General features: G+C 40.2%; 1 protein-coding gene across 2 annotated transcripts in view; it reads left to right on the top strand.

Moving 5' to 3' along the window:
* Nucleotides 1-24960, top strand: part of SEMA5A (semaphorin 5A) — a 239405-nt gene that overhangs the window by 52824 nt on the left and 161621 nt on the right. Inside the window, exon 2 of one of the 2 annotated variants that reach the window (XM_032220236.1) lies at nucleotides 21151-21227. The exons of the other annotated variant lie outside the window; for it this stretch is intronic. The gene's annotated coding sequence lies outside the window, so the exon portion shown is untranslated. The remainder of the gene's footprint in view (nucleotides 1-21150; nucleotides 21228-24960) is intronic. 2 annotated transcript variants of the gene reach the window in all.

Genomic DNA, 24960 nt, shown 5'->3' on the forward strand with positions numbered 1-24960 from the left:
GAGGATGCCTAGTCTGTGCGATCTTATAGGTCTCTGGGAGGTAACTGGCAGGAGGCAGTCTCTCAGGTAGCCAGGTCCGATACCATGTAGGGCTTTAAAAGTAACAACTTTTACTTGAAATTTACCTGAATCTAAACTCATTACATAACATAGAAGCAAATTTTAATTTTGTGATGAATGGCAGCCAATACAGTTAATATAACTTCCTACATGGATGCATTCTTTCGTCCTTATTATTACCCAACATCTGTTATTTTCTCCCATCTCTTCAGTCCAAATAAGAATGTCACTTAAGGAAATGAAAGTTCATTTCTTCTCTCATATTTTAACTTTATTATTTTGGGCAGAAGTATTTATACTTTCTGGCTATTTATTATCCTCCTCTCCCAAGTAATTATTTCTATATGTTGTACCTTCTTTATGGTGAAGAACACCATAATGCATGTAGGAGTTAACTATGTTAAATGCCAGAACAATTGAGACACTTAAAATACCAACACAGTTATTCTATGTGAGCTTTCATAAGCCCCATTACCTCTATCAGATGAAGTTAGAGAAAATATACAATCAAGATTTGAGTTGGTGGTAGTAACCAATACAGATATGGGGAAACAAAATGCAGGACACGTGAAAAGTAAGAATAATGTTGTTGAAAACATTAGCATTCATATAGCCTTTGTCCTGTACAATACATGGTTTCATTTGTTAGAAGTGTTTCACTTGACTCTACATAGGTCAAAGCATCCAGTCCCTTCAGCAAGGATAAATGTGTTGAAATCTGGCCATGCATATTCAGTGTTCCAAAATCAATGAGGAAAACACTTTACTTGGAACATTTTGTCAGTGACCTCATAGCTGACCTCTTTAAGCAAAGGTGCTTCAAAAACTAATCTTATGAAATTGTCGAACTAAAATTCATTAAGAGTGTCAACTTTGATTTCTCATGGATTAAATAGAAGCTAAAGGTTTTTATCAAATAGTTTTTATATAAATTTTATTTTTTATTTTCAAAACATAATCTTCTTGGTGGCAAATTATATCTGCACGACAGATTTTGGAACTGGCGGCTTTCGATGTGACAAGATCTATGTACTTTTCATTCGGACCGCGTGGTCCTGAGAGTGGACTCAACATTCACCCCAAAGGTGAATTCCATCTTCCACCTCTCTCAAGAATTGGTTTTACCAAATTTCTGCCTGAATCCGGTTCACCATCTAGAACATAAATGGCACACTCTGGATGTTTGAAGGGCCCTCCGGATCTATCTATGCCAAACATCACCCTTTTGACGCACAGAAGCATTGTTCATCTCATTTCAACAGGACACTACGGGCCTCAAGGCTTCACCTTCATTGTTGGGGCAATGGATCAGAGCCTGTATTTCAAAGGCACAATCTCATCCAGAGCGTATTATGGCTCATTCCACATGTAGTGCACCCACTTCAGCGGCTTAGGGCACGTGGGCACCTCTACATGAGGTTTGCAGAGCGGCTACGTGGACATCACCATCATAATGTCAGCATTCCAAGTATCATGTAGAATTAAATCAGAGTCCAAGGGAAAACGATCCTTAAAGTTCCAATTTAATAAAGCAGACAGCTTAGCACATCTGTGTTAATCCCAATTCTGGAAATGACATCAGAATTCCACCCAGTTAAAAATTCATGATCTTGTCCCCACACCCACAAATCTATCACATGGTCCAATCTTCTTCTTCCATGCTAGCACCCACGCTCAGCTGCTTCCGGTCAGGTGCAAAGGTGCGGAGACAAAAGATGACCTTGAGCTTCTAGTAAAGAATGAAAACAATACATTCCACAATCCTACTCCTGTCTATTCCCACCTCCCATCAACTATACTAAAGAAACAGCATAATGAAATAAGAGAAAGTGTGGCAGGCCAAAATTCTAAAAGGAATATAATTGTAGGCCTGACAAATTGGTTATTAGACATTACTAGATTGACAGCTACACATCAGCTGATGTGGCATTTGGGAGGAGAGTGTTACAGCAGGCCAACGTTAGTCAGCGAGTTCTGTCCTGGACAGTATAATATTTGGACAAGATTTTTTATGTCCCACACATAGATGCTATCTCCACCAACAAAGGAGAATGGGTGTTGGCTTACCTGATATGCCTGTTCTCTGGAAAAATGGAGATAACATTCAGCTCCGCCCTTTAATGGTCTGGTTCGGTGAGAATGGGGGAGATCGTTCCATCAGTCGCACATCAGTCTGCATGATAGTCTTCATCAAAAAAGCTGGGTATAGCAGCAGGAAGAGGCGGGACTGAAACTTTGCAGACTCAGTTCTATTGGATGGCACATGAGGATAACCCACGCATGGATGCTATCTCGCCTTTCCAGAGAACGGGTGTATCAGGTAAACCAACACCCATTTTAAACATCCTTATCACAGAACTGGAGGATGGCGTGCTGCAACTCCAAATTTATTTTAAAAAACATGCAGGAACTAAGTTTTAGATTTCTGCAGAAACTCCCCCCAACTCATAAAATCAGTTACTCTTCTTGAACAAAGTATATCAACACCAATACTCAATAAATCAGAATTTAATTTCCTCCAAAATATTTTAAAGAAGATCTAATTCTACAGTTTTATTAAACAAATGTACTGGAAATGAAGCAAAACAGGTAGTCCACATTTTAGCAACTAGAGTTAGGACTTACAAAGTGATGGTTAAGCAGAGCAGTTGCAAAAAATAAACTGCACTGTTCATATGGTTTTACTGTGGCTTTCTTTTGCTTTGCAGACCTGAAAAGAACATAAGTGTGAGGATTTGTCATAATTTTACTTTTTCATCACTGTTATAACTGTGTATAGTTGCTAAATGAGGCAGTTGCTAAACAAGGATTGTTGTAAACAGAACTGTTATAATACTGCTATGCACAAAACTGCATTCGAAAGCATCTGTTGGTACTCCTACCATGAACATCCTACAAAAACACAACCTAGAATCCTGTTCAAATCAAAAGACTGCATATATGACCAAAACAGACTAACATGATACTTCCTGGATTATAACCAATAGTTATTATGGTGAACAAACAGGGCACAAGTAGCTTCAGTGAAAGATGGAATACAACATTGCAATAAAGAGCCAAGTTTCCAAATACCTAACAGCCACCCATGCCCTTAAAACTCATCATGTCTTCGACAGGCAGGTTACTGAAGTCCTAGACCTCACATTGAAGCAAGAAAGCCAGATAATGTTTAGAAACTATTATTCAAGTAACAAATCCATTGAGCTGTATGCCACTCAACCAGCCATCTGATCCAAAACACTCAAAACAAATAAATGAGGCCCAATCAAAATGGAAACGAAATGGATACTCCCAATAACCATTTGTTGGACGTTTCCTGGGAGGTGTCAATCACCAGTCAGCCCCTGAGTTCAAATGTTACACAGATTGCTGATACTGCAAGGCATACTGAAAAGGAAAGAGGGAATGGCCTTGAATGACAGGAGGAAGAGTTGCTACCAAGGCAATGGTCAGATAAAGGATGCCTGAGAATGGGGCAAGAATGTAATGTGAGTAAACCTCTCAGACAAGTCCCTTCTTACTTCTCATGAAGATAAATGGAGAGAGGGGAAAAAGCATTCAGAGTTGCAAGATTTGGTTACTGTAGCTTTATAATAAATATAATAGACTATAGGCATTGGTTTCCTAGTCTGATCCAGTGGTGGGTTCCGAGCAGTACAGCCCAGTATCACTGTATCGGGAGAAGCGGCCACTGTACCAGTTTGGTGGCTCATTTGGCCCACACACCTGCCCGCCTGCATTCCGTGGCTGTTTAACAACGCGGCCGGCACATTCTGCACACACGCGCACAGCGTGTGGTCGTGGTGCAATCGCTGGGCAGCTGGGTTTCACAAGGCAGTGGTGTGTGCAAGCATGCGCAGTGCGCATGCCCATCTAGGATACTTGGCCCTGTGCTCAGCGTACCGGCTGCGCTGGGTTCCAGAACCCACTACTGGTCTGATCTACCTTGAATGGTTGACACATACCCCCCTCCTCTGAACCTTTTTACTGAGAAAGCCTTGCAGAGGCATGGGGTGAAATTTCTACAGAAAGCCCAGTTAATACTTTGGCATTAATCTCATACCACCTGAAGTACCCAATCACACGGTATAAACATTTGCTTGGTGAATAACGTCTACCTAAAAGTAATTATCTCTAATTAAAGTGCTTTCAATTCATTTTCCTTGTCCTGTTTATTATCCAAAACTGTCTTCCCCATACATATATATTTGTGTCTGAATAATCCATGAATCTCATGATGTAAATAGTACTGCAATATCTGTATGCCATGGTTAATTTTTAAAATGCCATGGAAACAAATTATCTTGTATACAGTCACTACATTTCTGGCATCAACTTTGTGGTCTGTGAAGAATTACAGAATTGTGGCATTATTTCATGGGTAGCAATATTACGATTGTTCTCTCTGAGACACAAATCTTTTAAAGTGTTTTGTAAAACGAGATACTTTTTTGATATTGAAGGATATATACACATACACTTCAAATGAAGAGCAAACATAAAACAAAAACATTTTAGTTATCCTGTAGATAGTTACTTAAAACATATCTTAAAAAAAACACACACACTTCAGACCTGGAATATGGAAACAATGTCATGATAGTTATACTTTACTAAATTCCTGGTAATTATGCAATTATTAAATTTGGATGAAAACAACACATCCCATTTTAGTTTAGTAATTTGTTATTGTTCCCAACCATTTGATATTTTTTTTGCTTATGAATTAATACAGGTTGAACAATGTAAGTATTGGTTGAGTTATATTTTTAATTTTCCATTAACAATCTCTACTTATGAGAATTCGATTGCATATTCGAAATTACTTTTTGTTTGTTTCTGTTTGAAAAAGAGAGAAGCTTTCACAGTTCCCTGTGGTCTTCTGTATTTTAAGAAATTACTGTTTTCTTGTAACTTTACTAGCAAATAAAATATGTAATGGACAGTGCAGTTCTCAGACTTAGGGTAGACGTTGCCCAGTTTATCCCTATCAGCAACATTAGAAAACCAGTAAGACTCCTACTCTTTTCTTTTTAACTTACATCATTGCAAAGGCTAAGCATATGTGAATGTAATATGAAGCTATGTCAGGAAATATTTTGATACTTCTACATATAAATAACTTCCTCTACAAGTATTTTATTTTTAACATTATGGTAATATGAAGCACTGCAAGGTGATAAATTGAGACCACAGCCTGTTATATGCATTTTAACATTTGAAGACAGGCGGGCATCAAACAACTTAATGAAAATTGATAGTACAGAATGGATTAAAATCTCAAAGTCTGGAAAATCTGTCAAGTGCCTGGTCTCCTAGTTATCCAGAAACCTGTTGCTTGTCCTGAGCATCTATGGTGCTTTCTATCTATGATAAATAGTTAAGTATATTACCATCCAGTGTCCAACCTTGGTAAGATTTTTGAGAATGTTAATGGTGTTCGACCAGGGGTGGGTTCCTGCCAGTTCTAATCTCTTCTATAGAAGAGGTTCCACAAATCTACAGTGCCGTTTAGAACCAATTCCAGTTCCCTCCCCTGCCCGACTGCACATCATCAAGATGAAGAGCGAGAGGAGGAATTCTGGGAGTTGAAGTCCACAAGTCTTAAAGCTGTCAAGTTTGAACACCCCTGGGTTTTTTTTCTAAAGGGTTAGTGGTGCAAGGGTCTTGTAACTTGACAGCTTTAAGACTTGCGTGCTTCAAATGCCAGAGTTTCTGAGCCAACATTTTGGTTGCTAAGCAAGAGCGTTGTTAAGTGAGTTTCACCACATTTTACAAGTTGGCCTTGCCCACCCAGTCACATGGCCAGCAAGCCACTCCCACAAAGCAGGCCACACCTACAGAAGAGGTTCTAAAAAATTTTGAAACCCACCACTGTCTTCGACCCTAAGTGGAATGGATGACCTAGAACCCTTTCAGTAAGATTTAGGCCTGAGAATGAGTTGGAGACTGAATTTCTTCTTCTTGTGGATGAACTTCAATGATGTTTGGAGAGGTGCGCCTTTCCTGACCTAGTTAAAAACCTCAGTGGTATACAATACAATTGACCATAGTACCCTTCTGGACTGCCTTCAAGGGCTGGCGATGGAGGCACAATTTTGCAATGGTTCTATAAAGGTGCTTCCAGTAGAATTTCTGGGAGAAGAAATCCTTGCCAACTTAAGGGTGTGCCAGGGCTTGTCTTTTTTCTCATTTTGCTTAGTGTTCTAGAAAAATTAAAGATTAAATTAAAGATAAGATTGGGGATTCCCAACCTTTCCTACACCCCACACCCTATAATCCTTCTGATATATTCTTGCACCCCTTACAAAAGTAAATAATTATGTGCATACAATTATACATATACACTATAATTTTGAAACTTCTAAACCCAAGTTTTTACACTCCCTGGAATATTGTCTTGCACCCCTAGGATGCAAGTACCCCGGGTTGGGAACTCCTAGTATTGTATAAAACAGTGCAGAGGCCATCGATCAGTTTGGGATCAGGTTAGAGGTGGGTTCCTACCAGTTCGCACCTATTCGGTAGAACCGGTTCGTCAAATCTACCGAACCGGTTAGAAGAGGTTCCACCAGTGGACCCGGAAAGGAGGCCACACCTACAGAAGAGGTTCCAAAAATTTTTGAAACCCACCACTGGTCCTTGGATATGATTATTCTACACTATCATGCTCATATTTATAAAACTCAGTGCCTCTGTGAAAGGTAAGGATGACTACTGCGTTTGTGGTACAATCAGAACATTGCGTGTGTTGAAGTTGTTTTAACGCAAACCAAAGATGCCTTTTAAAAAACAAGTCTACATCATATTCTTATGCAGGCCAGTGCTGTGTGTGAGGTAATTTAAGGTGGTTCTCACAAGTGTTGTCGGCATCTTCATATCCGGTCACGTGGGCAGCAAGCCACTCCCATCCAGTCACATGGGTGGCAAGCCACTCCCACAAAGGAGGCCACACCCACAGAGTAGGTTCAAACAATTTTTGAAACCCACCACTGGATCAGGTATAATCAATCCGCTGATGATACCAACTATATATCTGTACCGCAGGCTGAACAGAAGATGTGTTAAAAATCCTGACCGGAAGACAGTAATAAACTGGGCAAAGTAAACCCCAGAAACACGGAGGAATCGCGTTGATATAATAATCTTCTGGTAGTAGGTATGTTCTGTTTACTGCTATACATGGGATTGCCTTTTTGTGAAAGAATTTCTGTGTAATCTGGGAGTTCTTTTTTCTCTCTCTGCTTCTGGGAGAGCCTTTGGCTATCTTTTTTAGTGACTCATGACCATCATCTCTTAGAGTACTGTAATACAGTTGATATCAAATTGCATTTAAATACTTTTTGCAAGTACAGAATGCAGCTGCCGATTTGCTGACCTGTAGGAGTCAATTCGGCAGGAAAGCATCTGTTGGCTGTTAGTAGGCTTCGGGATTTAATTTAACATGCTCACAATCACCTGTAAACTTTTTTATATACAGTAGCTCTATATAGCTTGGTCTACCTGCTTTAGGTAGAATCGTGCCATCTATGTAGATAGAGACAGAATGTTTTGGATACTGATTCTAAAAAAGATAAGGAGGCTTGGAACTTGGGGACAGCTGAGGTAGTTTTGTGGTAGAAGGATTTCCCAAATGTAAAAAATATTTTTATGAATGGCATTGTTTTATAATTTTTTTAAAAAAAAATTGTTTTCATTGTATGTTTCAAGGAATAGAAAACAGACAAACGTGGGCAAATAAATTATGTTAAAATTCTCCCTCAAAGAAATAAACAGAATGTAAAATTGTGCAAGTTTCCAACACATGATTTCTAATGAGAAATAATCACCAAATGCATGTATTGCATACTGTATGCGCATCCTAAAAATGAGGAAATATAGTAGAAAATCATTAATGAGAAGAAAACCTATATAAATTAAAACTCTCCAGGCACAACTTTTTACTTTTACACTGATGAAAGAAATGTTCTTCTGGGTTCGGCTCCAAGTGGGGAAGAAGACACTGGAGACATGGAGGCTGCTTGGAAAGATGGTTTATTGTTGGACAGGGCCACATGGCTTGAGCCCTGAACAGAAAAGGTGATCACATGCTTCAATGTTGGTGGAGAAGAAGAGAAGGGCTGAGGGAGGGGCTTGCCAGGCTTTTTATAACCTGTTCAGTCCCACCTCTCTGTTTCCTGTTCCTGTGTAAGAAATGTATTCTGATTGGTTGTCAGACTCCCATGGGTCCATGCAGGGGCAACTCTCTAGGCTGTGTTTTGAATCCAGATTTGGTTGAGGTCTCAGATGCCATGTGGGGAGTTGGGTAAAGTTCCTTAATCCCATCCCCCTGGAGTTGAAGTGGAGAAGTCTTTATTATGTAAAGGGACTAGCTTGGCCTTCTTAATGGCCCATTGACAAAATGGGGATGGGCAGGAAGCTACAGGCAGATATTCTGTCTTTTAAAACATGTTTCTTTCTTTTCACATCCAGAGAAATATTCTGCCTTTTCAATATTTCCTAGGATATTTCATTTTTCTGGGAGGGGGCTGGGTGATAACTTCCCACAACACATTAGTATATAACTAGCCATTTCTATAATGACCAATCTAGCTAATCAACAAAACCAAACTCAAAGTTTCATTTTTTTTCATCACATTCACAAAATCGAGATGTGATATCCAAATGAAAAATGCACTTAAATATATTCTCCTCTTTGAATAAAATAATCAATGTAACAATTTCTGCTTTATCTTCCTTGCTGTGAAAATAACAAGTATTTCAACTGGTTCCTAACAATCTTTGTAAACTATCACTATTTATTTTAACAAAGTATTCTTTCAGTTTCTTTGATCTTACAGGAAAATACTCTTTTTTATCCTTTTTAACATACTAACCTTTTCTTGAAACACATTTCTAAAATCAAAAATTTCTAATACATCTTTTTCTTTTAACATACATGTTTTAAAATTTAGTATTAAATTTAGGCCCCTCCCTCCAAACTATCATAGAATAGTATTTTTGTTATTGAAAATGTATTCTGAGAGTATCTGTGTTAAAATTAAAGAAAATTATGTATTAGTTTAAATAAAAAATTGGAGTTTTAAAAAGGATGTATACAAAAAAAAAGTTTCATTATTTTACTCTCTTAAGAACTATTTTATGAAAATATTTTTCAGGGTCGCTTTGGGGTGATTTATTATGTTAGGAAGGAATGCTTTGTTCTTTACTAATTCAGCTAAAAAGTGAGATTCTAGTGTGAAAATTCTAGACCGCGGTCCGGATGCATTATTGTTCACCAAAGCACACTGAGACAAAGATACTCCAAGGATTTATTAACCCACAGACTAGACCTTGGCAGCAATCCAGCACAGACTGACCTTGGCAGCAATCCAGCCTGCCAAGCTAGCCACGATAGCTTCTCTAGCTCTAGTAAATACATTGATTCCTGCGACAAGCTTGTGGTAAGCCATTCCTTTTATAATCTTGAGAGGAGCCTAATTACCACCAGCTGAGTTCAATTATCTCCTGTAACTGCGTAACTGTTCTTTACGCCTATTAGCTCTCTGTTGCCGGGCATCCAGGACCAACTCCCTTGACTCCTCCCCACTGCTCCAATGCATGACGTCAGGATCACACTCACTTATCTCCTCCCCACTGCTCTAAGGCTTGACTTCGGGAGCACGCTCCCTTTGGCTCTCACCGCTGCTCCAGGCCTCAGGTGCCCCCTGGTGGCCAACCAGCCTCTCTGCACCCTGTTCGCAGTCGGAACCCTGTCCAAGGTCCTTCACATCTTCCAGAGCCGACTCATAGGGCCCCTCACTGTCGGAGTCTGGTGGCAGCTCCAATGGCTCCTGCAGGGCCACAACACATTATGCACAGACCACACCCGCACCAGCTTCACAAATGGGAACAACGTAGCGAAAAGTCATATGATGGCAATGTGACATGGTGAGTTTGACAGCCTAATGTTATCAGCAAATATGATTCAACTCAGTTGGATTTAGTTAAGTTTGTGGATTGCTTTCTTACTAAAGGTGCTAGATTGACAGAGGTAAGACTATTAGTTAGTTTTATTATCTGGACTCCTTTTGGGAATAGGAATTCCTCCTCTATACTGTTATTCATAGAATAGTACAGTCTTAATGTAGCGCTTACATTTCTGCTATTTTACCAAAAAAAAATTCTTTTCTTTTATGTTTAAAATAGATTTGGAATACAGTTTTAAGAAAAGAGATGAGAGACACAAAGTGGGCAACACTTTGTTGGGTAGTTTTGCATTGGCTTCTATAGAAGAGATGGAGAGGAAAACATCACATTACTGGCATTTAACTCCAACTACAAATAGTCCTTGTTTAGTGACTGGTTACTTAGTGACCTGTTGTGGCCCAGCAGGAGCCGTTGGAGCTGCCACCAGACTCCGACAGCGAGGGACCCTATGAGTTGGCTATTGAGGATGTGGAGGACCCTGGACAGGGTTTCGACTCCAAGCAGGGCGCAGAGAGGCTGGTTGGCCACCAGGAGGCGCCTGAGCCTTGGACCAGTGGGAAGGAGACAAGGGAGTGTGATCTGGATGTCAGCAGGGAGGAGGAGCCAAGGGAGTTGTTCCTGGATGCCCGGCACTGAGAGCTAATAGGCATAAGGAACAGTTGCGCAGTTACAGGAGGTAATTGCACTCAGCTGGTGATAATTAGGCTCCCCTCAAGACTATAAAAGGAATGCTTGTGCACACGTCCCTTTTGCAGGAGTGAATGTCATTCCTAACGCTGGAGAAACTGTTATCTGTCTGAGTTGCTGCCAAGATTCTTATCTGTTTGTTATGCTTGGCTTTCAGCCACCAGGTTTTGGTTTCTTGCTAATAAAGTGCTGTAACATTCCAGTTAAGCTTGTCTCGGCATTCGTTACTGGACGGAGGAGGGGGTCAGAACAGTGATCATTCAAAGTTACAACGGACTCCCCAAAAGTTACTTACCACCTGGTTCCATATTTCCAATGACCCCCCACAGAAACATCCCTGGTCATATGATTTCATTTTGGGCACTTGGCACCCAACTCACATTTACTGCTGTTTGAAACGTTCTGCAGTTATATGACTGCAATTTTGAGCAATCAACATAATGGCACATCATCAGTCAGAAGTATTAACTTATTTTTCCCTTTCTTCCACATTTAAATATGTGGATTTTAAGTAAGCAATAAGTAAATCATTTATTACTAGAGCCTATGTGTATATAAATTTCTGGTTTAAATTTTTCTTGGGGTTAAAAAGGAAAAAAAAAAGGATTTGCAATCCGAATTGTTAAGGAGTGACTGGGGAATTTAGTTCAGTCTTTTCCTTTAGTTTAAAATGAATTATGATCCACTCATCTCTTAAAAGGCAAGCAGCATAAGTGGCTGGTCAGATCCATTCCATTCCCCACCTGCTCCCCTGCTCCCATATTGAAAGGGTATACCAGAAATTGATTAACAGGTTTTTTAAAAAGAGAACTTTAGGATGGAAACCAGGATTTTTTTCTGCTGCTATTTTTGACCATTTACTTATTTATTTTCTTTATGCTGTAGTTAGACTGCAGCTGAAACATAAGGGAAAGGTGGCGCAGTGGTTAGGATGCAGTACTGCAGGCCACTTTAGCTGACTGTGATCTGCAGTTCAGCGGTTCAAATCTCATCGGCTCAAGGTTGACTCAGCCTTCCATCCTTCCGAGGTGGGTGAAATGAGGACCCGGACTATGGGGGCAAGTTGCTGACTCAATTTTCTAAAAAAATTTGTAAACCGCTTAGAGAGGGCTGAAAGCCCTATGAAGCGGTATATAAGTCTAAGTCTAATAAATAAAATAATAATAATTTCTGGAGCAGAATTCTATGTGTCACAAATTAGTCTGCATGTGAGCTGCTGATTGTGCTCCTTGAATTTAAGTGGTCAGTTATGATCCTGGTCTGGTGTTCTCTTTGATATCACCTGTTTATGTACCAAAAGTAAGTCTCATCTGATTGGGTCTAGATATCTATTTTCAAATACACTATAACTGTGATGGTGAAACTATGGCATGTATGCCCGAAGTGGCACATGGAGCCATGTCGCCTGGTCCGCACAGCATTGCCCATTCCTCTTCCAGGTATCTGGCACGCATGCACACGTGCCAATCAGCTGACCTTTGTGTATGTGGCAGTGCCGGAAACCGGAAGAGCTGATCTTCCATTTTCCAGCATGAGCATGGTCAATGGCCAGCACATGTGCATGCGCAGCAGTAACTAGAAGACTCACTGGCTGGCACACATGTGCATGCCGGAAACCAGAAGTTTATTTTCTGGTGCGCACATGCCCCCTGGGCAGTTCCTCTTCCTGGTTGTGGTCCAGACGAGTGTGCATATGCACAAAGTGTGCACACGCACACAAAGTGCTCCTTTTTCAGCACTTGGTGCTGAAAAGTTTCGCTATCACTGCACTATGATATCTAACAATCAGACAAGGCGTATAAAAGCATTGAGAAGACTATTTAGGTTAACAGAATCATCCATAACTTGAAGACAACATGACTATCTATCAGTGATGTGCGGTGAGGTTTATGGCTGGTGAGGCAGCAATTTTTTTAGACTTGTGGACTTCAACTCCCAGAATTCCACAGCCAGGCATGCTCAGTTCCGATTTAAAGCGACAGCATTTGTTTTTCTCCTTTGTTAAATAAGTCTCCTTCTTTCTTTTTCTTCTCCCTTCCCCTCCTTCCTCCCTCTCTCCCTCCCTCCCTCCCCCCGCTCTCAAACACACACACACAAAGTTGCACCAGGAGGATGAAGTTTGAATTCCTCCCCCTCCCTTCGACCCACACGTACCTTTTCCAGCTGTTTCAGAGAGGATTTCGACTCTGCTCTTGCCTGTCATCATGAAAAGAAAAAAAATGTAAAAGGAAAAAGGCAAGAGCTGCTGAGGTCAGGCTGGGCTAGTTGCTGCCAGAGTCACCGTGGATGACTCTGCTTAACTGTTTAAAAAAGCCTCTTAAAAAAGCACCCTCTACAGAAGGAGGCAGGAGAACGATGTGCCTCATCTACATCAGGATTTTTTCGGCTTTTAACCCTTGCTTAACTCTGCTCGAGTGATCATAAAAAGTCAGACTAGATGAGGCACGTCATTCTCCTGCCATCTCCTGTAGAGGGCGCTTTTTTAAACAGTTAAGCACTAGCCTTTCAGCTCCGGCGGTCCTTGGAGGAAACCGATTATCTAGATCCCTTCCAGTCGGGATTTAGGCCTGGCTACAGCACGGAAACCGCCTTGGTCGCATTGATCAATGATCTCTGGAGAGCCAGGGATGGAGGTTATGTCTCCGTCCTAGTGCTCCTTGACCTCTGAGCGGCTTTCGATACCATCGACCATGGTATCCTTCTGCGACGACTGTGGGAGGTGGGGGTGGGAGGCACTGTCCTATGGTGGTTCTCCTCTTACCTCTCGGACAGGTCGCAGTCGGTGTTGGTCGGAGGGCAGAGGTCGACCCCTAGGCCCCTGAATTATGGGGTGCCGCAGGGTTCGGTCCTGTCCCCCCTCCTGTTTAATATCTACATGAAGCCGCTGGGTGAGATCATTTGACAGCATGGGATAAAATACCATCAGTATGCGGACGATACGCAGCTGTATCTGTCCGTCCCGTGCCAACTCAATGAAGCGGTTGACGTGATGTGCCAGGGCCTCGAGGCTGTTAGGGACTGGATGGGGGTTAACAAGCTTGTACTCAATCCAGATAAGACCGAGTGGCTGGTGTGCTTCCCTCCTACTAATTGGCCAAGTGTTCCATCTCTCAGGCTGGGGGGTCAAACAGTACGCCCCTCAGACAGGGTTCGCAATTTGGGAGTCCTCCTGGACCCACAGCTGACTTTTGAACACCACTTGTCGGCTGTGACCAGGGAGGCATTTGCCCAGGTTCGCCTGGTGCACCAGTTGCGTCCCTACCTGAACCGGGAGGCTCTCACAACAGTCATTCGCGCCCTTGTGACCTCCAGACTGGACTACTGCAACGTGCTCTACATGGGGCAGCCCTTGAAGAGCATTCGGCGACTCGAGCTTGTCCAGAATGCAGCCGCGCGAGCGATCGTGGGTGCACCTCGGTTCACCCACGTAACACCTATCCTCCGCGAGCTGCACTGGCTGCCTATTGGTCTCCGGATACACTTCAAGGCACTAGTCGTCACTTATAAAGCCCTTCATGGTATTGGACTTGGATACTTGAGAGACCGCCTGCTGCCAATTACCTCCACTAGACCGATTAGATCCCACAGATTAGGCCTCCTCCGAATTCTATCAGCCGGCCAATGCCGACTGGCGACTACCCGGAGGAGAGCCTTCTCTGTGGCTGCTCCGACCCTCTGGAACGAGCTCCCCGTGGAGATTCGAACCCTCACCACCCTCCAGGCCTTCCGCAAAGCCCTTAAAACCTGGCTGTTCCGACAGGCCTGGGGCTAAAGAATCATTGCCCCTATCTCGAATGGTATGACTGTCGTGTGTTTTAAATTATGTATTGTTTTGTGTTGTTTTAATTTTTTTGTTTGTATCCCCCTTCCCTGGTTTGAGTTGTGAGCCGCCCTGAGTCCCCTTCGGGGGCAAATGGCAGCATATAAATAAAACAAACAACAAAAACAAACAAACAACAAACAACACTAAGCAGAGTCATCCACGGTGACTCTGGCAGCAACTACCTCAGCCTGACCTCAGCTCTTGCCTTTTTCCTTTTACATTTTTTTTCTTTTCATGATGACAGTGGTGAGGCTCTGCCTCCCCTGCCTCCCCTGACTGCACGTCCCTGCTATCTATGGTACAGGCTCTCTGCTTCCTTATATTATATATTGAATAAGACTTATTATTTAACAGAGTTGTTAGCAACCACGCACTAAAATTAACTTACAACAGTATTTCAGATGAAGAAGTAGTAGTCAGTTGCCAAAGGATATTGTCAATAAGCTTGCAAGAAAGATGTGTAGGATGAGGCTAAATTGTTCCATTGTTACGACATCACATTGAAGAAATGATGACAAAACACACTTGTAAAATAATTACCAATACATTTAAAATGCTTGTGTCAAAATAATGTACAAAACTTGAAAACAGCAAACTGTCTAAAAGTAAGATTTTGAATTCTACTTTTGGACTCTACACATAACCCAACATTCACAAAGCCGTTAATGCAGAATATTCAATTCTCTCAAGCAACTATGTATCCGTTGAATGGATCTTTCTGTTGACTTTAATTCACACTGATTTTTATCTATCTGGGATGGATGGGCCTGAAACTATTCCATTCCAAATTTGGGCATACTTTGGTAGAAGTCTGTTTCTTCAGGCTTGTGACTTACAATGAATTGTAGCGCTGTGACAGCTTCCCCCTTACCCCCAGGATTAGTTGCTTATAATGAAGAGGTTGCCCCCAGCATCCACCATAATTCTTTCTTTGGATCTTGACGGTTTCACAGGAAGATAAGAGAAAGGATTACATCCAATAATTGACAGATTTGCTCTCAAATCAAAGATTTGCAGTCAGGCCACAATTGATTCTACAACTTAGAAAGTCAACAACAAACCTTTCAAAAATATCCATTGATTAATCTGATAAACCACACAAATTTTTTTTTTGAAGAATTGATTATTGCTGTGCTATTATAAGAAATATATCTTTTTTTAAAAAAAAAACCCATGAAGACCAATCAGTTTGAAATGTAGGGCACATTTGGTTTTGTATTCTGAATTTCTTATATATTATCTGTATTTATTTTAATTGCATTCGAAAAAAATCAATAAAATGAAATGATTGGTTTACTGTCTTAAAACCCTTCCTCCAATACATTCAAAACTGTAAATGTTTCTGAGGCAATCTATGTGTTTGTCTAAATATTTTACAAATGAGATCTGTGACTCAGCAATAATGGCGATAAGAAAAGAAAATCTAGATTATATAACCTTAGATATCTCAGCATTTCCTGGCCTCCACATGGAAGGTTTTATTGGGCATCTAAATAAACAACCATTATAATCCTTTGAAAAATTCTATCCGTCAAAGGTTTTTGCTTGGTTCTGGTGGCTATTGGCAATTGGCTGCTTTTAACTCAAATTTAACTGGTTTTAAGTTTGTGGAAGTGCATAAAGAGGCATAAAGATTAATTGCCACCTGTTGTGTCTTGCATCATTTGTTGAAATTTTGTATGGGAAAGGATGCAGGCTGGTGCATTGACCTGAGGTGAGGTCTTTGGAGAACAACTCAGAGCCAAGAGTTCTCATGGGAGAGTCATTGGGGCAGTTTCTTAGTTAATAATGAATTAATATTAACAACTAATGGGGTTTTTTTAAATAAAAATTTTATTAGTTTTATTACATGCAAAAACACACACACACACACACAAAAACATCATCTGTCATCACGTCTTGCAGGGAGCATATCCATTGGTCACAAGTACATTTCGTGCATTCTGTCCGTAATCACATATATTCCATTCAGTCTAAATTGTACATGTTAAAAATTTATATATTTTACCATCACCATATCACAGTTTTCATTTACTTAAGATTTCAAAAACACAGCTGCCTGTTGGCGTTTTCCTTTTTTCCCTTCCCCCAGATCCAGTCAATACGCCATATCTCTATATCCTTATAACATGTTCTAAAAATAGAAACATAAAAAAGAAATAAAGAAGAAATAAAGTCAATTAGTAGGACATCTTATATTTCCTCTCTCTAACATTTCTAGTTCCGTCTACTAGCCAATGTCATCTGGCCACTACCCGGGGGAGGGCCTTCTCTGTGGCGGCTCCGGCCCTTTGGAACGAGCTCCCCGCAGAGATTCGGACCCTCACCTCTCTCCAGGCCTTCCGGAAAGCCATTAAAACCTGGCTGTGTCAGCAGGCCTGGGGTCGATGAGTTCCCTTCCCCCCTCGAATCGTGTGGCTGTTGGTTGTTTTAAATGCCCTGTACTTTTTGTAGTTTTTGTGTTTTTCCCTCCCCCCCTCCTTGGGTTTGTGCACCGCCCTGAGTCCCGCTGGGAATAGGGCGGCATATAAATAAAATGAACCTCGAACCTCGAACATATCTTTGTTATTATTATAGTTAACTAAGGGTTATTTACATTTTTCTCTCCTCTTCTCTCCACAAAAGCAAAAAGCAACTATCTCTAAACAACAATCTATTAGTGTGTGTTAACAAAATGACCATTTAAAATGTAAGACAATATAAAGAGAAAAGAAAAAAAAATATTGACATTTCTAATTAATAATCACCAAAGTATACGTTAACCTTCCCTTTTGTTTTTATAGTTGAAAGACAGGGAGAAAAAAAACAACTAATGGGTTTTTTTTAATAAAATCCTCTTGGATGGTTTGGGGAAATAAGTGTTACAAGGATCAAGACCATAAGTTATATTTAGGAAGAACCATTCAAAGGATATTTTCTTTTTAAAAAAAAACTAAACTTGAGCAGGTTTTAATTCTCCAGAATGTTTTCTGAACTGAAGGATACTTCTGGGGTCTCACGAGCAGACATGTTTCTACTAGCTATGTCACATAAAATACTGTATGTCTGGGAAATTATGGAAAAATATAAAAGGGCCATGATATTGAGACAGACAACTCTTTTTTTTTTCCATCCTCCAAGACTCATTAGAGGCTTCTTCATTTTGGTCAAAAGAATATTCTGATCTTTTATTTTAAAACCAGATGCATTCAGCAGAAAAATGACTAGTGCAAAATTCAGAGCTAGTTGGGACATTGTGGTTGTTATTGCCAATGAAAGAAAGCTTACAAACAGCAGCAAAGGCTGCTGTCCATCCAACCTTGTCTGTCCTTCTCTCCCACTGCTGCTTCACCACTGTCTATTTTCTACTAGAAGCTCCTTGGAGTCAGGGTTGCTAATATAACCCTACATGAACTGATGGCAAAATATAAATAATAAGTAAGCTAGGATATCTGTTCTGACCCCCCTCCGTCCGGTGAGTAACGCCGACACAAGCTTACTGTTAGCCACACTTTATTCACAGTAATTACCCACAGACAAGACGTTGGCAGCAACCCAGATTCCCAAAGATAAGAAATACAATACACACAAGAGTTTCTCCAGCTTGGTATAAGCGGTTGTGTCCTGCAAAAGGTCTCCTCCCAAAATCTCTTCTTATATACTCTCTTGGGAGGAGCCAAGCCACAACCACCTGGGCTTGCTTATCTCTTATGAGTCTGTCTCCGTAATTGCTGTCTCCGTTTCTCCGCCCTTCTCTGCCTGGCGTCAGGGACAAACTCCCTTTGATCTTCACCACTGCTCCCTGCCTCAGGTGCCTCCTGGTGGCCAACTAGCCTCTCTGGTCCCTGCTCAGAGTCTGAACCCTGCCCAGGGTCCTCCACATCTTCCAGAGCTGACTCATAGGGTCCCTCTCTATCGGAGTCCATCGGCAGCTCCAACGGCTCCTGCTGGGCTACAACAGATATCTAAGGTTTAAATACAGGTAGTCTTCGGCTTATGGCCACAATTGATCCTCCAATTGTCCAAAACCTGAAAAACATAGTGAAACATTTGTTAAGTGAGTTTTGCCCCATTTTACAACCTTTTTTGGCCAGTTGTTAAGTGAATCACTGTGGTTGTTAAGTTAGTAACATGTTTGTTAAGTGAATGTGGCTTCTCTGATGACTTTGCTTGTCTGAAGGTCACAAAAGCTGATCACATGATTCCCCAAGACACACTGCAAACCATCATAAATATGAACAGTCAAGCACCTGAATTTGGATCATGTGACCGTGGGGATGCTACAATGGTCCTAAGTGTGAAAAAGGTCATAATTCACTGTTTTTAGTGCCATTGTAACTTTGAGCAGTCTCTAAGGCAGTAGGCCCTATGGAATGAGCTACCCCCAGAGATCTGGACCCTACCCACTCTCATGGCCTTCCGTAAAGCTATTAAAACCTGGCTTTTCCGGCAGGCCTGGTGCTGTTGACCTCTTGATTGAGGTCCAGCCCTGCTTTGATTGGGTGCATGTTGTTTTTCTTCTTAATCTTATTGTTTTAATCCTTTTTAATATTTTTCATTTCTCTAAGCCGCCTGGAGTCCTCCGGGATTGGGCAGCCTATAAATTCAATAATTGAAATGAAATGAACTAAGCGAATGGTTTTAAGTTGAGGACTACCTGTATTATTATTTTTTCTTTTACTCTAAGGTTGAGGGCTGGCAGTTATGTCTCAATGTATGACCTCAGTTGAGACAAGAATTTCTGTGGTTAAAGAAGGCAGTTATTAAATGAGTTGCACCTGATTATACAGTATTATTTTTTTTGCCATGATTATTAAGTAAATCAATTCAGTTGTTCAATGAATTGTGTGGTGGTTTAAGTGAATCTGATTTCCCCCATTGACTTTGCTTGTCAGAAACTGGCAAGGCCACAGATGGCACCCAAATTCTGATCACATGACTATGGGGATGCTGCAGCTGTCATAAGGTTGAGGACTGGTTGTCACATGTTTCGATGCTGTTGTAAAGGTGAATGGTTGCTAAATTAATGGTTATAAGTCAAGGACTACCTATATAAACTAAAACAAGGTCCACAACCTTTCCTGCTCTGTGGACCGGCAGTGGGTGGGTGGGGGCAGTGGTTTCACGTGTGTGCATATCACTTGCACAAATGGAGCTTCACACGCCTGCCTGCCACTTGTGTAGCCCGGTTCCCAATGGGCCACGGACAGGGAATTAAGGACCTCTGAACTAAAACTATTACGTATTATTGTAACGGCTTAGTTTTATCATTTTGGGGCTAAGGGTCATTCATGATAACTTTCTTTATTTCATTTTCATCTTTTTCTTTTCGACAAACAATATAAATGCCGTGCTCTTATAACTTTATAATTTCTTGTGGACATTTATTTACTATGGAAGTTTCAGGTTTCTTTTGTTCTGGAGATTGATAATATACATCTTACTTATGTTTAAATATCACAATATTTTTGCTAGGAAAGTGAAAAAAAAACACCTCTATCTAGTATGTGCCATTACTCCTGATGTGATTACTTTATTGTGATTACTTTATGCAATAAAGGTATGCACCTTTATTGCATACTCCTGTATGCAATAAAGGTGTTTAAGGCTTCAGATCGCTACTTAGTGGTTACTTTCTACGACTAAAATGGAAATTAGAAAAAAAAATGCCAATTATTTTTTTCCTGGTCTGGAAACTAGTAATATTTTTTTCTCCTGAAATGTCTAGCAGACATACTTGTTTCCCAGTGAAATAAAACAAAATATCCCCGCTGCATTTTCAGATGTATTAAATGAATGTTTGCCTGGCCTTTGGCTTCTGCTGAAATAAAAGTTCTGTGAATTTCATGGTTGCTGTGGATACAGGTAACTGCCTTTGGTTGAAGGGACACTAGCACAAAGCTGCCCTTGTCCTCAAACAGATGCCTGGACAAATAATTTCAAAAAAGAGGTAGAGTTATTTGTACAGGAGACACTGGTTTTTCTATACTCATGTAAATGCAGCGTCCATTGTGCTTGCAAGGGCTAAAGGAGATCTACATCATTGCTGAAACTGTGACTTTGAACACTAGTAGTTCTAAAGACTGACTTCTAAGAGAAATAGTCATTTATTCCGTGCCATGGCTGGCTTCTTAGCAGGGTGCTGTGGTTGAGCTGGAAACATTTAAAAGGGCTTGTGTGTGAGAGTGTGTGTGTACTGTACACCTACATATAAGCATTCACCAGCTTGTCTGATTTTAAAAGAACAACAAGGAGATGTTTACAAGGCGCCTGAGAATATCAGACTGGCCAATAAAGAGATTTTTCTATTCCCAAGGTGTTACAAAGACGTGTCCTCGTAGTCCTTTGAAATCATGTGGTGGTGAGCAGGGGGGGGGGAGTGGGAACTGGAAGAGCAGGAGTTCTTTTGTTTTGGGGGTCACTCAAGGGACATAGACTGAATAGGAAAACTTGAGCATTTTAAAATGCCCACCTTTAATTATAGATCTTCAATTATAGATCTCAAGCTGATTTTGCTCTTTAAATGGAAATTGTCATTTCCGGAATGGATTCCTAGGGGGGATAGTGAGTAGAGTTGAAACACTTCTCTTCTGACGTACTGATGGCGCATTTGTTTCATTTTGCCATGCTAGCTGAGAATTCTTCATGTCCAGCAGATCTGGGAGGCAAGAGGCTGGAGAAACCTGCAATAATGCAAGCACTGGTATTTGTAAGTACTGGCATGGTTATAAATACCCACGATCGGTAGCAATGTAGTTTTTCAAATGCATTTCGAGCTGCCACTTCTTTTACACAGAAAGACAGTTTTCACGTGCATTTTCTCTTTCTAGTTTCGTCACTATCTGCAGCTGTAAAACTCATGCTGAATATTTGCATAGATAACGCCACTTCAAAAATAAATAGAACCATCTGATAGGCCCTAATCTATAAAGTGACCTCCTATTTTCAAGCCACTCGAATGCTTTAGATTTTAAGTGGTTCTGTAATAGCTTCTGGATGCTTTGAGGCATCATAATCACAGTTTATTATAAAGGCTTCCCTCCTACCAGGACTATCATGCACAATTGGCATCTCCGTGGGAAGACGAGTAAAATAATTTACTTCTCTTTTTGGAGTAATTTTTAACTTGCTTCATTCTCCAAAGTCCACAAATTTTAATTTGCAGCAAATCAACCAAATGGTAGTTTACAAAGATGATTTGCCTGGATGAACTGTAGCCAGTGCATTAGCCGGTGATTAAGAGGCAATGTTTAAGTGGTTAGTCAAAAGTGAAAGCATTTGAGTTTTATTGCTGCCACGCTAGTAAACAGTTTAGTGCCACAACTAATTGTAGTACTCTAATTAGGAGGAAGATAGTTGGACTTTTTTGTTTTATAATTTGCCCTAAATTTATAGGGTGGGTATATAGATTACAGAGGTGGGTTCCTACCAGTTCGCACCTATTCGGTAGAACCGGTTCGTCAAATCTACCGAACCGGTTAGAAGAGGTTCCACCAGTGGACCCGGAAAGCAGGCCACACCTACAGAAGAGGTTCCAAAATTTTTTGAAACCCACCACTGGTCCTTGGATATGATTATTCTATATTATCATGCTCATATTTATAAAACTCAGTGCCTCTGTGAAAGGTAAGGATGACTACTGCGTTTGTGGTGCAATCAGAACATTGCGTGTGTTGAAGTTGTTTTAACGCAAACCAAAGATACCTTTTAAAAAACAAGTTTACATCATATTCTGATGCATGCCAGTGCTGTGTGTGAGGTAATTTAAGGTGGTTCTGACTAGTGTTGTCGGCATCTTCATAATCGGTCACATGGGCGGCAAGCCACTCCCATCTGGTCACATGGGCAGCAAGCCACTCCCACAAAGGAGGCCACACCCACAGAGTAGGTTCGAACAATTTTTGAAACCCACCACTGATAGACTACCTGTAACTCTGCAATGGCAGAAGAAATGGAATGTCATACAAATGTTTGTATTATACTGTTTTGAAATATTAACAATGTACATTGCTTGGTGTGAAGTATTTTTCTAGTAAATTTCATTTAGACTGTTTTTGTTGTTGCTAGTTTTAGAAAGCATGCAGTTTGTTATTGAAGAGAATCTTCAGTAATGAAAGTAAACATAAAAATATTTGGGGCAAGATGGAAATACTGTATAGAAGAATGAAGAGCCCCGTTTGAATAGCTGGAGGATGTGTCATGTGCTACATTAGTGAGGAAGATATCACACTACTAGGAAAACCAGTAGTGTGGGTTACTCCCTGATCAGAATTGAAAATGTAGAATATTTATGCTTCTTTAAAAGGGAGCTATTTTAGTTTATATAATATTTTAAAACATCGGACATACTTTTGTGTCTTATCTGAGATCTGTGAGATCTCAGATTCCACATAATGGCAAAATTATTTTCAAGTAAGGATGGAACAATTAGTTATTTGAATAGAGTACAATAACTTGTACTATTCTTTCTCTGTCGGCATGCTGTTTACATTTTCCTGCCATTTTCCAGTACTTTATTGCTTATTAATTGGCTCTTTCCATCAATATTTATTTTAGATAATACTGCTGCAGTGTCCTCTAACAATGCATCACATGTTCATCTTAAAATCATATTTTACTTTAAAAAAAAAGTGTATATTATTCTATGAATTCATGCTCCATCTTTCTTTCTCATAGAGTGACCTGGGCATTTTAGTGCCCACAGATCACATCCAGCCTGCAAGCTGTCTCAGGCCAGCTTGTGGCAACATTTGGCATCAGTGGGGGGCAGAGCGTTATCAGAGGAAGGGTGAGATGTTACCAGTAGTGGGGACAGGATGGTGACAGCCTTCCACAACGATCACAGTTTCTCATATGGCCCCTTGGGAAAATTAATTACCTGGACTATGGAGTTGATTAAGAAGGGTGGAGATAAACTGAATAAATATATAAGTGCGCATGCAACGAGGCAAAAAGATATTGGAGAATGATACAATTATGATTGGAACAAGTGGTGGGAGAGCAATTCGGTTCAAATCAGAAATTTTCCTCCTAGGCATAATACCAGAGGGGTATAAGAAAGATGTGCTTTATTTAGTTATCCATGTATTGACTGAGGCACAAATAACCTATGTGCAGTATTGGAAAAAAGAAAGTATCCCAACAGAGTTAGACATAACTAGAAAAATTTTGGCCCATGCAGAAGCCAGTAGGTTTACCCTAGAATTAAAAAATAAAGGGGAGTTGGAATATTATGAAGTTTGGAACAGATTTTATTATTGGTATAAGACAAGGTGACAAGACTGGAACAAATTGTAAATAATGTGATTGGATAGAAGGATGGATAATGTACTAAGTAGATTGACAACTAATGCATGAGATTATGTGTATATACTGTGTTTGTATGGCCATAACGGCTTCGCTGCGCTGCACTATTTTAAATGCAAAACAATATATATACAGCCCAGGTTCGATTCCCAGTAAGGGTATGGCTAGCTGATGAGAACTAAATAGCTTGAAATAGATCTATACTAGTCTCCCTTTATTTATTTATCAGCACAATTGCAACACACACACAAACACACACACACGGTGACATTATATAATTCCCTCCAGAACCTATTTATGTGTTAATTTCAATTTATCTCATTATATGTTTATATCTATTTGAAGTTTATATAACTTGCATAATTTCTCAGTTTTGTATCATTTTAAAATCCATATGTATATACACACACACACAGACACACACACACACACACACACACATATATATATATGCCACATTTAGCAACTACTAGCAGTTATGATGGTGATGAAAAAGTAACTTCACAACCAATCTTTTGCATTTACAAACTTAGCAAGTCTATAAAACAAAGAAAAGCTAAAGTAAGATCAAAAGCACAGTCATGGTTTCACCTAGTGACCACTTTGCTTAATGACTGAGTTGCTGGTCCAGTTCTGATTGCTAAATGAGGACTACTAGTACTATAGAGAGAATTGAACCAAGAAGATCCTAATTGTAGCTTGATACATCATAAAGTAATGAGCTACAAATCCTATTTGAAAAGCAAACATTGTAGCTTTATTAATGTTTTCAAAGGAAGTTGTCATAGCTTCCTGCACCTTCGGATTGAGATACAAACTTTTCTGAATTGTGTCCATTTTATCAGATAAATGGAAAGTACTGTGAAAAGGATTTTATAGGCATACAGTGGTAGAACAATAAGAGAGAAGAACTTAGTAGACAGCAATTGTAAGTAATATAAAGCTTTCTTATTTGAAATATCCATTATGTGAGTTTTGGGTTTTCAGACTAATGAGGTAGATACAATCTACAAAAATTATGTAAAAATAAATAAATTGGTCAGCATTATTAATGTAAGTTTTTAAAACTATAATCCAGACAATTCACTTAAATGTGTTTTCTGAGAAATTATTTTTAAACACCACCCTCCCCCATT

Source organism: Thamnophis elegans, chromosome 6 (genome assembly GCF_009769535.1).
Source record: "Thamnophis elegans isolate rThaEle1 chromosome 6, rThaEle1.pri, whole genome shotgun sequence".
Lineage (NCBI taxonomy): Eukaryota > Metazoa > Chordata > Lepidosauria > Squamata > Colubridae > Thamnophis > Thamnophis elegans.